The sequence below is a fragment of the Pinus tabuliformis genome, chromosome 9 (genome assembly GCF_031772625.1).
Source record: "Pinus tabuliformis cultivar Carrire ecotype Pingquan chromosome 9, CPIR1, whole genome shotgun sequence".
Classification (NCBI taxonomy): domain Eukaryota; kingdom Viridiplantae; phylum Streptophyta; class Pinopsida; order Pinales; family Pinaceae; genus Pinus; species Pinus tabuliformis.
This window is the reverse complement of record NC_142307.1, coordinates 841,174,580-841,188,025: the sequence shown is the minus strand read 5'-3', so window position 1 is coordinate 841,188,025 and position 13,446 is coordinate 841,174,580. Positions and strand designations below refer to the sequence as shown.

At 38.9% G+C, this 13,446-nt stretch overlaps 1 pseudogene; it reads right to left on the bottom strand.

The window, feature by feature from the left end:
* Positions 1–13,446, bottom strand: part of LOC149151409 (putative pre-mRNA-splicing factor ATP-dependent RNA helicase DEAH5 pseudogene) — a 58,484-nt pseudogene continuing 45,038 nt past the window's right edge.

Below are 13,446 nucleotides of genomic sequence, written 5' to 3'. Positions count from 1 at the left end.
TTAATAAAAATGAATACCAAGAAGCTTGTAAACACACCTATCCATAATGGTCAGCAATTTCTTTCTCACATCCTAGGATCTCCTTAAAGAGCGGGATTGCACAAAATTTTCAAAACACTAGGGGCCTAAGAAGTTTTTTCCTTCCAGGCCTCATAGATTGCTAATAATGTTAAGTGGTCCCCTTTTGCTTGGAAAAAATTTCCCCTTTTTCGTCAACCTGAGCTTGCTTCTCTCAAGGACTGTAGAAAATGTTTTGTGTCTAAATGTTGGCTTATTGGGGCCTGACCCAGGTTCAGAGTTAAGTTGGCCAAACAAATCCCAGTACTACTAGCCCTTTCATCAACAGTCCATGGAGCGTGCACTAAGGTCTCACCCGAAGTAGTATGGGAGGGTGCTAGAACTAGGTTTCCAAACCCTGGATATGTCTAATGAGTTCAAGTGGTCCGTGGTTTGACCATGCACGCAAGTTTCTTCGCGCACTTTCCCATACCTCACAGCTTGATATACTGTCTTCGCGCAACCATACCCAGGGGCTGAATGTCACGCTCTATGCTATTACCCAAGACCTTACTGGTATTCCAATGTTAGTTGATTATCTTAGCCTACTTGCGTGCTTTAAGTTATACTTAACAACATAAACCATTCATACAGCTGTGCGTAGTAAATAAATAGTATATTTGCAAATTATATCAAACATGCATTAACCCAAGAACATATACCTAGAATTATAACAAAACTTTTATTTAATTCCTTCGTTGGTTACAGACTCGACTTCGCCTGCACACTCAGCTGTGGACTACTGGGCCTCTCTGCACTCAGCTGCAGAGCCTTCTCCTACTATATGACCCAAAGACACACTTCGACTTAATCACTTAGACTCTTTTTCCTCCTTCTCCTTTTCTTTTACACTTAGAGCCTCGCCCTATTTATACAATCCCATGGTCTGCAGACCATGTCTAGGTCTATCAAGCCGACATTACATTACAAAACTAGGGCGGACAACCCTATGACTCTATCATACTTTCGCACCTTACGCCCACAATTCGTGGAGCTTTACAACAAGATTCAGTCAAAACTTGGCCTTTGAGCCCCAAAACATGCCTTGGGGGATTCCATGCCCAGTAGGACCCAAACACAAACATCGTGACTCACCCTTGAGTCACTCTGTTGGTGCAACGATCTTTGCATAGAGTCCCTCCAACTGTTCTCGAACTGCGTGGAGGTCAGTAGCGCACTATGCTGCTGCTTGTTGGATTTACTGCATTCATTATTCCGAGACCTCTGTGTCCAAACTTCTTCTCTGCATCTGTGCCGGCATCCCTTGCAATTGTTTATAGTCCTATGCCTTTGTCTAGATCCTTGGAGTGCGAAGACCTTGCTTCCACCAGTTAGTCAAGTAGCCAGGCCACCAATGTAACGCTTCAAGTGGTTGCCATTCACTTGACCTGGGAAAGGCTCTCCATTTAGTTTGACTAGCTATACTATGCCTCCGTCTATGACCTCCTTAACCATGTATTGTCCCAACCAATGCATTCTAAACTTTACCGGGAATTTTTCAAACTTACTGTCATACAACAACACTAAGTATTTATCTTGAAGGTGCACAACTTAATATGGCAATCATGCCAGACCTTTTCACACTGCTTTTTTACTTACTGATGAAAACCATCCAAGAACCATTCCTCCTCAAGTTCTTCCAATTACGCGAGCCTTTCTTCCGGGGCTTCACAGTCCATCATACCTGTGAGTGCTGCTATGGGCAGACTAGGTACAATATTCTCCATTGGCATGACAGTTTCCATGCCATAAACTAACCAGAAATATGTTTGTCCCGTCAGTTTCTTACACTCTATCATATAAGCCCATAGTAATACAGGTATGCATAGGTCCCAATCGCTTCACTGTGTGTTGCAAACTTTGGTTAGCGCAGTCTCTAGTATTTTGTTGAATGCTTCTACTGTCCCATTGGCTTGTGGGTGATACAGTGTGCTTTCTGATGATACACCTGGAACTCTTCTGTGAATGCACTGATGGTTTCGTTCAGGAAATGTGTACCGTGATCACTCATTAAGATTTTCAGACAACCAAATCGAGTCAACACGTGTTCAAAAAAAAACTTCGCAGTCGTGGTGACCGTGTAGTGTTTGACTGGCTCTGCTTCCACCCAACGAGTCAGGTACTCCATTGCGGTGATGATGTAACATGCGCCCATTTTTCCCTGAGGTTTGATAGGTCATACGAAGTCAATTGCCCACTTTTTGAAGGGTTGCAGTTTCATTTGTAGATTCAATGGCATCTCGTCCCTCCATGATGGTTTACTAGTCCTTTGACATATATCATAGGCCTTACAGTGTGCTTTTGAATCCCGATGAAGGGTTAGACACCACAACCCTGTATGAAGAATCTTTTGTGCAGTTGCTTGTCCTGCATATTGTCCTCCTGCAGCGCCCCCATGTGCTTCTAAGAGGATCTGACTTCATTAAAGTTTAGGTACGTACCTTCACAATATCTCATCATTTCCCATTTTGTATACGTGCCCCATGATGACAGAAAAATCCATCGTACACACCACCAATTCCTTCTTCTGTTGGATGGAGTATTCCTTCGAAATAGTCCCCATTGTCAGAAAGTGGATTATATCTTTGAAGCTTCCGTCCATGACATGCACAACAAAGAGCTGTGCATTAGGTAATCCTTCCTCCAATCTAGTAGGTTCCTCGCCTGCCTTAATATGCAACAAGTGATCCGGTCCTGCGTTCAGGCATCTAGGTTTCACTATGACCTCAAAGTCATATTCTTCAAAAAATAAGAGCCACCTACATATGTGGCCCCCCAAAACAGGCTTATTGACCAAGTACTTTATCATAGAATGGTCTATATACATCTTGAAATGTCCTCCTAGCAAATAGTTCCGGTATTTTTGGAGCACGTACACCATAGCTAATCCCTCACACTCGGTTGTGGAATAGTTCTTTTTGGCTTTGGACAATCTACGACTTGCAAACATGATAGGGTGATCCAAACCCTCTCTGCCCTATTGTGTGAGCACCGCTCCCAATGCTATACATGACGCATCAACATGGACATGAAACTCTACATCCCATTTTGGGAATACCAGGATTGGAGTAGATGCCAATTTCCCCTTTAGTACATCCAGGCTATTCATGAAATCATCATTCCAACAGAATGTGACATCATTTTTTAGTAGTTTCTCCATCAACGTGTGATCTGGGCATAGCTTTTGATGAACTTCCTATAGTACCCTGTGTGTCCCAAGGTAGTGCACAACTGTTTAACACTTCGCGGTGCTTCCAAATTTAGAATTACTGCAATCTTCACGGGGTCTAACATTAGTCCCTGTTTGTAGACCACATGTCCCAGTGGGTTACCAAAGGGAACAAGGAATGTACACTTCTTAAGGTTCAACACAATCTGGTGTCATCGGCAAGTATCCAACATCAAGCATAAGCTTGCTACGTGGTGCTTAACCAATCCAAAGGTAGTCTAATCATCCAGATAGACCTCCAAGAATTTGTGGATATATTCTTTGAAGGCAGCAACAACTATGTTCGAAAAGATGGTTGGCACATATTTTAACCCAAATGGCATGACGGTGTATTGAAAGAAAACCCATTCAGTGGAGAAGGTGGTCTTGCTCCTGTCTTCCGACGCGATTTTGATTTGGTGGTACCCTGAGAACCCATCGGTGAAAGAATATGCTTCTTGTTCGCTGACATTTTCTAATACTTCATCTATGAACGAGGTCGGGAATGGGTCATGTACATAGGCGTCATTCAACATCCTGAGGTCCACGCATATTCTTATCTCGCCCTTCTACTTTTTCTCTTGCACTACCCTAGGGCTTACCTAGTCAGATTCTTCCATCGGCTCAATAATTCCAATTGCGAGCATTTTGTCTAGTTCTACGCAGACCTTTTCCTTGTAATTTGAATTGAAATGGTAAGGCCTCTGCTTAACCGGCTTCACATCAGGTTTTAGGGTGATCTTCATCATCCCTAAATCGCCAACGATCCCCTTTAAGTCTGTAATCTTGTTTGGGAATAAGTCTTGGTATTCACCGTTGCATCATCCCAATAGTCACCGAGTGTTGCATACTTCGGTTCGGACTCCGTCCAATGTTTACCTGCTTCATTTTTACTGGCGTGGTGATGTTAAGATCTTCAATCAATGGTCCTTGAACCTTGTGATAGCCTTCAATTTATGGAATGTTAATTTTTCGTGGATCTTCATCATCCTCCTCAATGTTTACATTGTAACACTCCAGTGCGCAACTCAACTGGATCGCCCATTTCGGCTGAAGCACTTCCATTAGCTCCTAGGGTATTCTGAAGATCGCTACTTTTACTGCTTGTAGTGCATCATCAACAGTATCCCACCAATGATCATAAAACGTGAAGGTTAATAGGAATCCTTCATGCAAGATATCCCATTCGTTCATGCCATGGTAGAGCTCCATCTCAGTATACCAATTCATGGGTATGATATCCAGGGTATGATAGAACAAGTGCACCCACTCAGGTTGTGGCTGTTCCCCATAGACCTTGGTACATTTCGCAAGGTGTGCACGTGGATCATCCCGTCCATCATACTTGTCTGTTAGTCACATCTGAGGCTTCCCAATCTGCATGCGCATCATCCTTCTGCATTCACGCTAGTCCTCAAAACTTCTTTTATGCGTACCCCACCATCTTGTGAGTGTAGCACGCAGTACCCATTTCAGAGCGTTGAAACGCTACTGTTTCAGTATTTCTCTTTCAAATTTGTTCAAGAAATCATCCACCTCGCTCAAACCGTTATACATAGGCAAATCTCTTACCTATGTTTCCAAGTAGCGCAGTGACCTTGTCATCATGTTACAGTTGAGCGTGGTTACCTCATGTAACCGGTTCTACCATCGTTCTATTTCCTCGTCTAAATCTGAGGTGCAGGAGCTTTCACACTCCCACGAAAGTATACCATCCGTTGTTGGATTTACCTAGTCCTACTCCCATGTGGTTATCTTGTAGATATAGTCTAGATTGTCATCGCTATCGTATTCACGCACTAGCTCTGTCTAGTGCGATCATTTTGTAGGCTCTAAAGGCACCACTATGCGCAGTGACTTTTTCTCAAAAATCATCTTGCACTTCTTTAAATTTATCACTTCATTCATGTCAGTGGCCCAATCTATTCCCAGTAGTGTGGGATAGGGATTGTTGTCATCAACAATCTCTATCACTTTGAAATTTGTAAGCGCGCTTGCACCTTCAATATCTACCGTTATTCCCTGCAATATTCCCATAGGTAGGATCTTTTGCTGGTTTTCCATTCTCCATTGAATAGGAGACCATTACATCGCAGGCCTACCCATGTGGTCCTAGGTCTAATTTAGCAAGATGTTTGCATCTGATCTTAGATCCAAAATCACTTGATCCATTTCATATTCCCCGATCTGCGTGGTCAATCTCATCTCTCTTCCTGTTAGCATTGTGCGCTTCCCAAGCTTTCGAACTATGCGTGGTTCTCATGGCATGGTTCCAACACATCTAGTGATGAGTTATTGTAGTCCCTTCATAGCTTTGTTGTCATGCAATAGCTTCATGCATGTATCCAAAAATGTAGTGAGCATTGATGGGTCCATTTATGGTTCCAGTTTGTCTTTACTTCCTGAAGTGGAGGCATCCGCAAAGCTCTTCTTAGCTTCCATGAACATCTCCTTAGCGCACTCTAAATCAAATTCTGGTTCCTTTGTTGGAGTCTTGTGAACCCATGCACTCTCTTCAGGTTGCTTTCCTTTGTCATCTCCCATCGTGATACCACTTCGGAGCACGATCTTTACATTCGGGTCTTCCTTGTACGGCTTAAACCTCATCATTTGCAGGTTTTGAGTTGGGGGAGGTTGGAGTGATCCTTTATCGTGCAACCTCATATCAATGTGGGATAGTCCTCCGTCTCATGATCAAATTGGGTACAGTATAAGCATGATGGCCTCGTTTTATTTGTACAATCACGGGCATAATACCCTGGCCCTCTGCAATTGTAACATACCAGCTATCTGCGACCTCTTCCTGGTCCCATTCCACCTCGACCTCATCCGCGTCTCTGAAATCCAGTGCATGCCATCCCTATATTTTGATCGAGGGCCAGTGTTTCAATCTAAACTCTATAGCTAGGAGTCAGATCCATCATCAGTTCATAACTTCTACATGTGCACTCATCGTGGCCTACTTACCTACATAAATTACATAACAACTGCTGGTAATTTTGCATATACTTCTGTAATAGATGGCAGTTATCTATAGCATGCTTGCCTCCTATCTGAAAAATAATGCACCATAATGTAGGCACCATGCTTGGTCCTACTTCTACCTCTGGTCTCAATGGCATTGGTCCTCCTCCCACCAGGTAGTTTGTGAAGACTGGACAATGGTCCTTGTCATGTCCTTGGCCTTTGCACTTTATGCACCATACCTCCTCGCGTGCTTCTAGGAGAGTTGTCATGTCTTGTTTCAAACTCTGCATCTCAAGGGACAAGTTTTTCAACTGTGCATGGATCTATTGAAATCCCAGGTTAGGATCTTGTATCAGAGTTTCATGCAGTCTCATCGCAATCTCCAAGGCCTCAGCCTGAGTGGTTAGCTTCTATTGTGACAACGCGTTCCTTAGATGCAGTGTTAGCAATGCTAAAAGCCATGCAGTGTTGCCCATCCATCAAGGTCATATTGGCTTCACAAATTGTACAATTCAGTCTCTGATCCAGCTCCCAGGGGGTCTTGCTTTGAAGCATCGTGATTTCCTTAAATCCAATGATCAACTGTGTCTCTGATTTTGGCCTGCTAAATTCCTTGTTTAGCATAGCTTGGATATCCATGATCCCTGTGTTCAGATTGTCATTGGAATGCTTAATGTACCAAGTCAGTGTGCGATCCTACAGAGCACTGACCAACATTGCTTTCTTTATATTGTCATCCATGACTCCCTGGGCTTCCCATACAGCCCTTACCATGTACCATAACTGGGCTAGATCTTCATTCCCTACTCCTTTGAACACCGACAACTTTATCGCGCTTGCCATATCAAACTGTGGTGGTGGAGAAGGTGGTGTGGGTGAAGATGGGGGTGAATATGGTGAAACTGGTGGTGGTGTAGGTGGGAGTGGTATGCAGGGAATTCATTGCTTTATCAAACTGATCACACTTCTTAGTGACACCTTCACGGCCTCTTCCTTGCTTTCTCGCAGAGGTGAAATCAAGGTGCTAGTTTCTAGTTCTACACTACCTTTGTTTCTATAGATCCTCCCACTTTGCATAGCCCCAAACATGAATTTATTCACATAACCCGCTTTTAACACAGTAACATTTTAATCCAAGTGTTCAAAGATTTAATGTACTTACCTTGTGGTCCTTTGAGGAAGCATCTTTCCGCCTCACAATAGATGACTAAAGTATCTACCTCAAACTCAGTGATAAATCATCCTATAATTTGATCGAGCCAATGATCCATAGCGTGCGTGATCTTATTTTCTGATGCTTCCAGTCTGCACATCAACTCTCGAGTCTACACAATAGGTTTGTCGATCCTACACCTTCCTTGATTATCTGCTAGCTTTTTGATCCACTCGTACAACTCAGAGGGGAAGGATGCAAAAAAAATTTCGTGTATCTTTGTATATAAGTAGCAATATAACCACTCTTCCTTTGATAATCGAGGATTCTTGTTTTCCTGCACTGCGAACTCGTGAATATTTCTGTCCAACCACTCTTCAATTCCTTTCTTTATCAAATTATAGTGATACGACATTAGACATCTCTATGCAGATCCCAGTCCCAACAACGGAACCATTTGTTGGCTTATTAGTGTCTGACCTAGGTTCACAGTTAAGTTAGCCAAACAAATCCCAGTACTACTGGCCCTTTTGGCAACAGTCCACGGAGAGCGAACTGAGGTCTCACCCAAAGTAGTATGGGAGGGTGTTAGAACCAGGTTTCCACACCCTGGAGATGTTTGATGAGTTCAAGTGGTCTGCGGTTTGACCCTACGTGCAGGTTTCTTCACGCACATTCCCATACCTTGCAGCTTGATATACTGTCTTCGTGCAGTCCTACCCAGGGGTTGAACGTCGCAACATATGCTATTACCCAAGACCTTACTGGTATTAACAATGTAAACTTTGAAACGGGAACTGATACTGTTACCCGTTTTGTAGAGGTGGCAAAAAAATGACCCGATTTTCAAAAGTGGTGATGCAGAATACACATGTTTTTTTTAGAACATGGTTTTTGGAACTTTAATTTTTTTCATGTGCATTAAGTTTTAGAATGGTAGTGAATGGTAGTGATTTTCATCTTGATTTTTAAAAGTGAGTATTCTGCATCACACCCTTTTTTTAAAAGACCTATTTTTTGACTTTAAATTTTCTAGTGTGTGAAATGTAAAAGATTATTTTCTAAATTTGATAGTTTTTGAAGTTGTCATTGTATTCATATTTTCTTGTTCTCTATCTTAATTTTTTTTTTTAGTGGGGTTTTTATTGTTTTGCGTTTTTAAATTAGAAAGTCAATAGTTTGAATTTTAGATAATCTACATGTTTAGACATCCTTAATTAATTTTTCAATCCACATGAAATAATTGTTTCTAAAAACAACATTTTTTAACAATGGACATAAAAAATAACCATTTTTAACATAAATATAACAAAAAAACTAAACGTTTTGATAATTTTTTGCTAGAATTAACATGTCAAAATCACAATTTTTATACAAAAATATTAACTAAAAATGGTCAGATAATAGTTTTTTTTATGAATTACATGTCAAAAAGATAATAATAACTACTTTTTTTTTTCAAAAAATAATGATTAACTTAAAAATCAATGCAGAAATCACATATTACCAATATTGAACATATAACAACCCCAATTGAGTGTTTATTATTCTCATAAAATGTCAAAGTCAAAACATTGCAAAGCTTGATTTACAAGCATAACTTAAATTTAATCAACAATGTCACGTAATCCAAATTCTTCGTCCTCTAGAGTTTCATCATTGTCCTCTTCCACAATATTTTCTGTTTCATTTTGCTCATTTTCCTCTTCTAATGGGTCTTTGATGTCTGCAAATCTCCCAATATATGTCTTTCCAAACATTCCATGTAATGGTGGTTGGGGTTCCTTTACCTTTTTTGCCACACGTGATTCACTAAAGTCCCCTTTCTTCAACCCAATTTCTTGCATTGCATCTCGAAGAAATTGAAGAGCATTAATTCTTTGCTGAATGAAATTGCATTGTAATGGATCTTTCTCAATTACCATTAGATCTAGCGAGGAGATTTGACGATTAATGATATGTATGTAGGTCAAGCGATGTCTTCCTCCGCCGTTAGATCTAGCGAGGAGATTCGATGATTAAGGATATGTATGTAGGTCAAGGTGAGTGTTATCCTTTGAGTTTTTTGTGCTTCATGGTGGGAATCGGTGGATTTCGGGTGGACTACATGCTCGAGGGTTATCCCCCCGTTCAGACCCAAAATCCTTTTAGAATGGTCCGTATTTCCTCATTGGGTTCGATTCTAATTTTAACTTGGTTGCAGGTTCTCGCCCCGATATGAGCCTCATCCGTCAGATCTTTGAGGGGTGATCGAACGGTGTTGAATTATGTTTGTTTTTCGAGGGTTTTGTTGTCCTATTTGTGGGTCTATGGCTTTAAGCAGTTTGATATTTCTTTAGCCCAAAGTTCCTTGGGGACTGTTGTATTTTATGTATTTTTCTTTCCGATTTAATGAAATAGAAGTTACAACTCTTAGTTTAGCAAAACAAAAAGAAAATTTGCTCAGGGGGAGTTCCAGTACAGATACCAGTTCCCATTGGTTGGGTAGAGCATCTTTCTATTCACTGTGGTTTTGCGGTAGGCCAAGTCATTTATTCATATAAGCGAATGAATGTTAAACATGTATTTTTGTTTTTTGATTTTTGTCTTTATTTTTTATGCTTGTGGTTATTCCAATGTATTAATGTTTTGTAATTTGAATATTATGAAATCAAAAGAGGAATGTAATATTTCTTTGGGTTAGGTTAGTTATCGAGGTTAATAAACAAACTTTAAGTCATTGAACCAAAGGGGAACAATCATAAACGCTAATTAATAGGCTTGAAGATTGCTGCAAGCCCTAGGTTAAGCCTGCATTATCCACAGACTAAACACACATACACACACACACACATATAAGTACTCTTGAAAACATAAAAAAATGTGTAAATGAATGTGTAGATTGTTTTTAATACTAAGTGAATTTATTGTTCTAGATATTTCTATCTAACACACATAAACATAATATGTTGAATGAAGGCTTTCAAGCTATTTTTGAAAAGTATCAACTGTAACTAATATAATGTAATGAGAAAAATATCAGAGTCGAAGAAAGTAATACATGAGAGCTAAGAAAAATTGAAAGAAAAACTAATTTAAAATTAGTAATATTAGTAATATATGTCAAGCATACTATTATAGGATTTATCATTCACATGTGTTTCCTTCCAAGGTGTTTAATACTTAAAATGGTGAAACAAAATTTAGATGTGAGAACATAAGGGTTTTTCTTTATTTTTCTAATGAAAAATGAACAACCACCAAAGAAGATGTACAAGCAACATGCATAACATAATAGGTAACCTTTTACTATCCCTAGCAAAACATAATTAATTTTTTTTGCATCTAGTTGCCTGGGGATACCATAGTTCTCCACACAATGTACCCAGATATGATTTATAAAGCACTTGTACAATCGACAATTTGTATAGAAAACCATAAAAGGAATATACTACATAATTAAATCTCCACAGGTAACCTCAAAAGAACATGTTCTAGTAATGTAAGTGTGAGCAGTCAAAGACTCATTAAGAAGAAAGACAAACATTTCTAAAATGTATTTGGTGAGAGTTATAAACCCCAACTCGTAAGCTTTTCACGCCAAAAAGGGTTCTTGGTCAAAACATTAAGTTATGAAAATTAAAGAGAAATATAACCAATTAAAAATAATCCACTCAATTAAAATATAGCATCTATCATCACTTATTTTTATTATACTTTATTAATATCCTAATTAAAACCGTAAAAAAAATAAATTACATTTATAATACAAAACCATGAGTACACACCTTGCCATAATTAGACAAATGCTCGGTGGAAGTTTGAGGCTTCATTTTAATGATTTCATGAAATATTTGTTTATAACTTGCACGAATACCTGTACCATGGATATAATATAGAATAAGCTCACCAATATAGAATAAGGGCATCTGCATTAGAATACTATAGACATGGATGGAAAAATATTATCATATAGTTTGTGAAGCCATATTATGTCTACTTGTACTTTTGTTTAAATTATTGTTGTGAAGCCATATTGTGTCTACTTTTACTTTTGTTTAAATTATTGTTTGGTACAATCAAATGAAGATATTGAATATATCGATGAAATCATGGACAAAATGTCAATATTTGGGAGTTTGGTTTGTGACATACGATAGAACCCTAGAAATAGATTTATCAATGTAGGTGAATTTTGCCGCTATATCAATTGGATTTGGATAGTCACTCAATTGGATGGACGCCTAATAAATGAATTTTTTTAGTAAATATTTTTGGAGGGTTGTAGGTCTAATTAGAATCAATACTCTTCTGCATTAAAATACTATAGAGCTGGATGGAAAAATATTTGCATATAGTTTGGGACGTCATATATGGCCCGATACAGGTGGAAGTACTTTTGTTTAGATTATTGTTCTTGTACAATTGTATAATGATATTGAATTTATATATGAAATCATCGACACAACGTTAAATTCGAAGCTCATGAAATAAAATCATATAATATGTCATCGACTGTCGTATAATCCAATTCGATTTACGGACACTAAAACTATATTCCAAAACTTGTTTTCGACTTTAGCAATATTTTCATTTAGATAAAATTATAAAATCATATAATATGTCATGGAGAACGTCAGATAATCTCATTCCTTCATTTACAAAAGCTAAAATTATATTAAAGCTTTTTCTAATATTTAATATTTGTTTTTCACATTACAAGAATCACGGATGTTAAAAAAAACAATTGATTTAAAGGTTTTTGGATAATATTTCTAATTACAAAAGTCAAAATTATATTCAAAGCTTTAAAATTAGTTTTACGCATTGTAGGAATCATGGATGAAAAACAAAAAGCCGTTGATGATATTTTGTATGTTTTGTATATCATATGATGTTATGCGAATAAAAGTGATTTAATAAATAATTAAATGTTTTGTATACTTTGATATATGTTATGAATTTTTATGAACGAGATCTGAATTATTATTATTTTTATGAGCGTCGATTCCCGGAATCGACGCTCCGCCTGTCGTATAATCCAATTCGATTTAAAATGAGAGATTTGGTTTCAACCTCCTCGTTGGTGGATTGCTTACTTCGAAACGCTGGGAAAAGGCAGTTCCACTTGATGCTTGGGTGGCCGGAGACGATGTTGTTCCAGTATGCAGAGCCATTTTGGAGGCCTTTAGAGATCTGGGCAATCGGGGAAATCGCCACAATTTATCTTTCACTAGTATTAGAATTTCAAAGGAAAAGTATACAACTTATACATACATTTTCCTTTAGCCTTTATTGTATATATATTATAGCAGGATTTGGATTCTGACGCATCTAGATATGCATAAATGCAGTGTATAGGAACGGCGTCCCTATCGGTGAGGTAGGCATCTGTGTATTTTGTAAGTTAAATAAATGCAATTCTATCTATTAAGGTTACACTAATGCAGCTTCGTTTTGTCGTGTTAAAACACTAATTAAAGTTGTCAGCTGGTGGGCTTCCCGTTGTTCCCTGGGGGATGCAACGATTATTGGAATACTTAAAGCAACACTATGATAACCCCCCCATAATAATCTACGAAAATGGTACTTTCTGTGCTTACATTTACTTTCATGTCGGCTTTGACGAATTTTGAACTGCAAATTTTATCACTTCTTTTAAATTGTGTTGTGATCTGTGAGTAGGATACGCCATGCCCAACATTGTTATAGACATTTTTGTGCCTTACAGCATGAAGCATGAAATGTCAATAATCTAAGGGATCCAAAGTCCCTAAACATGTTGTTCCTACCCCTAGAGGAACAAGGTCAGCAAACCACAGCACTGAATATCAGTTCTCCACCTGAAAACACTCAAAAACAAGCTAATTCTGGATCATGTCAACTGCTCCACTGAGCATCTGCGCTGAATGTCAACTGCTCCACTATGTACCTGCGCTGAATGTCAACTGTAAAGAAGGCTACCTGCGCTGGGCGAGTTTGGCCAAGTGGCACAGTCATTCCTCAAGGTGTCAATGCCCAGGAAGCTTCCAAAATGACACTTGGATCAGGGAATTCGCCTAGTGATGAGTAAGAGGGTCTA